Source organism: Arachis hypogaea, chromosome 18 (genome assembly GCF_003086295.3).
Source record: "Arachis hypogaea cultivar Tifrunner chromosome 18, arahy.Tifrunner.gnm2.J5K5, whole genome shotgun sequence".
Lineage (NCBI taxonomy): Eukaryota > Viridiplantae > Streptophyta > Magnoliopsida > Fabales > Fabaceae > Arachis > Arachis hypogaea.
This window is the reverse complement of record NC_092053.1, coordinates 16,458,571-16,462,471: the sequence shown is the minus strand read 5'-3', so window position 1 is coordinate 16,462,471 and position 3,901 is coordinate 16,458,571.

Sequence of the window (3,901 nt, the reverse complement as noted above, 5' to 3'; positions counted from 1 at the left end):
TCATAGAGCGGAAAAAGGTAGAGTATACAAAATTAAAAGAAAAAGCCATAAATGTCCTAGAGGTCCTTTGTACATCTGTATTGTGTATCATGATTCTGTGGGAATCCCCTTGCAAGTTGGCTTAGCACTTAGTAGTTGAAAGCTTGGTAGGTGACCAAGTCAAGTTTAGGATTGGGGATAGATTCTGGACTTGTCCCGGATAGGAAGGGTAGTTCCTAGGGAGAATTGGCATCTGTAATCTGTTTGATTATAGTAAAATTTTATCATTGTTGTGATAGAGACTGGATGTAGGCTGCACTGCACTTAGCAGCTGAACCAGGATACTTCTGGGTGTGATTCTCTCTCTCTTTCTTCTACTCAATTTCTGGTTCTGTTCGTAGGAGATAAAAATAAAAAATATCTCCTCAAAAGGGGCTAAGATTCAACCCCCTTCTTTTAGCCACTGATAACCATCCATATTTACTCTATAATTTATAGTGTTACGATATATGTTATGATTTAAGGTGCATGGCCTAAGTGTTTGAGCTTTAATATTTAGGGATTAGGGTATATAATTTAGAATTATTTGACAATAAAATAAAATTAACGATATATAGTAGGGTAGGATATAAACTGAGTTTTTAGAGTTAAAAATTTATTATTCATAATTTAAGATTTAAGAGTTAGTCTTTGTAATATATATTTTATTATTTATGATTTATAACTTAGTGTTTAGATTTTAGAGTTGAGTTTTGGAAGTTTAATTAGAGATTGATAAAGAAGAGTAAATCATTTAACGTTTAGGGTTAAATTTTGAAAGTTTAATTAGAAACCGATAAAAAAAGGTAAATATTATTGTTAATTTTTTAATTTTATTAATATTTATTATTATGAAAATAAACAAATATATACCGTAAATAAATTATTATGGCCGATTATTATTATTATTATTATTATTATTATTATTATTATACGTTAATACCATGCACTAAAATATTGTAACACTACCCATAAATTATTTTGAAATATATTTTTTTGTATTTTTTTTTTTTGGGTTTTAACTTTTTTTATTAGTTTCTTTGTTTTTGTATTCTCTTTTTGGAGTAAGGTCAAGGTCCATAAATTAGACCCGACTCGATAAACCTAACCAATCTCCAAATTCGTTTCTACTCTTGCTGCCACCTCTAACATTAATAATAGACAAATAACTCTATTAATACTGAAAAAGGATTCTTACAATAAATAACAAAAAATCTAAAGGCTATTACCTATATGTCTTATAGTCTAAAACAAAAAATCCTGTAAATACAATAATATTAATAAACAGAGCTTTACTTTAGTCCGAAAAAAGAATACGAAAAGCCCAATCAAACTCAACTAACGTGACCCATAATCTACATAATTTTACAAAAAAAATCATCATTAACCAAGGCCCAGCCTAATATCACATTAACACTAATGAAATATAATTTAATCAAGTTTATAAATTAAGTAGGGCACATGCATAAATAAACAACAAATACTGTAATTTACTGATCATGTTCAGAAATTATTTTTAGTCTTTCTCATTCCAAACACTTGTCAATAATATATTTTAACAACTCATGAATACATATGTAAAAAAAAAAAATTTCTACGCGATCAAATTTACCTTATAACAAATGACCAAAAATATAACTTAGCTACCCTCTCTCTTCCATAAGGGACCTTTGTCCCAAACTCTAACTTCCTATACCACTTTCAATCATACAATGATACAAAAAGTCATATCTTGTTGATTATAAGATTTTTTTAATATATTCTCATAAGGAATTAAGGAGTACCTAGCTAGATTTAAAGTAGTTATTACTTGGTGGTATTACCAATTTTTTTTATACCATTTCTGTAGCATATTGAAATTTAATTTTGCAAAATTTAAAAGAATTTTGCTATGCATGCAAAGATTCTTCTTTATAAAAAAACATATATGACCTTGTCTTAGTTTTTGAAATTGCCTTGTGAAGACTGAAGAGGATGTACTAAACTTTGATTGATTTGATCAGCAAGAGATGGGCTCAATTTTTTGGTGATGGACTTGAGTTTATTGTATGTGAAATCATGTGCTTCCTCTGATATACTTTAATTGTACACCCTCATACAAACTCCACATTCCTTCAACATCTTGAACAACAATAATTTCATCGAATTTTCCTTTTTTTATTCTTGAATTTGTTAAAAACATCTGTATAACACAGATATATACTTAACTAGTGTGAACCGATAATTAATAATTGCTATGATATTTTTTTTCTAATGTAATTATATAAAAGATCAGATAGAAAAATGAATTTCACTACAAAAAAAACGTCGAGTATCGTCGGACTTTAATGTCGGATACGATAAGAAATTCGTCATTCTAAAGTATTACCATCAGAACTAGGACTCTGACAGTGGCGTCGACAGTAATATTTAAAGAGAAAATAGGTAAATTTTGGCGCGTTCACAACTGTCGAATTTACCGTCAGATGATCCAATATTAATTGTTCGTTAGTGAAACGTTGCCTTTTGGTTACAAGGATCACTTCACCGTCGGATTAATCCGACGGTAAAACCGAGCAAAATTCAAAAGCGCAGCCCTTCTCCCTTACTTGTCCGATTTCTCTCTCTTCTCTTTGTCTCTCCTCTCGTGCTCTCTGTCTCTCCTCTCCCATTCTCTGATTCTCTTGCCAGAAAAAGTGCTGCCGACGTCGCCACCACCTACCGGTGTCTGTGGTGCTGCCGCCGCTGGACGTTATCACTGATGGGGCTGTCGGTCACTGCTGGAAAGAAGGGGAACGCCACCACTATTATTCATGGCCATTGTCGTTGGTGTTACCGTCACTCCTGGAACCACCACACCTCTAGCATCCTGTAGTCACCATCAAAGATAATTTTGACATATTTTTTAAAGATTTTTATGTGAGTTTAGATTTTTTTTATTAATTAATTTATAAAATTATTGATTAAGTTAGTATAATAAAATTTGTGATTAAGATTTGGTATAGTTTTTTTTAGTGATTTTTAGATTTTTTGTGATTTTAGAGTTTTGTTAGGAATTTTATCAAATTAATGATTAAATTATGGTAATAAACTTTGTGGTTTAGGATTTGGGTTGGGATTTTTAGTGTTTTCATATTTTTTGGTGAGTTTAGGATTTTGTTATGTATTTTATTATCAAATTATTGATTAAAATAGGATAATGAAGTTTGTGATTATGATTTCTTATGTTAATTTAACGTAAATAGAAATTATAATTAAGTTAAGATAGGTTAAGTAGGGTGAGATTAAGAGTGTTTGACATTGTTGGATAAGTTTGTACAGTTTGTTGAATTACAAACTTAATTAGTATCACCTTGTGACTTTAATAAGTTTTTTTTATTAGGATGTTTCTTTGTTGCTGGCATTAATTGGATTTCACTTCTTCCGTATTGTGTGCATCGGTGTTTCAGGTATATTTTCTATCTCTAACTCTAATTAACTGTTTAAGTTTTATATTGAACTTACTTTTTTTAGAATAGCGTTTTACGACGGAAGTGAGAGAAGGTCGCACAGAGGCGCTTTCTCAAAATCCTTGTTTGCTAGAAAATTGTGGAGTTATAAGGGGTTGCGTATTAGAACAGTTAGAATTTGATGTGTTATTAAACTCGTGTTTGTTCTAATTTATACCTGCTGGCTGCTGCTGTTTTTATTGTGAAAATTGTTATATTTATTTGATGGATGTCTCTGAATTAAGGAAAAATTCTGCTAAAATTTCGGTTAATTTGTTTTAAAACTTGTTTGGTTTGTCGAAAATGATAATTGTATTTGGTGAAAGGTTTTAATTATAAGGTATGCTCTGCTGATTTTGTAAAAAATTTTATTGCATAAAGTTGTTCGATGAATTCTAGGGTATGCATTTCAAGAT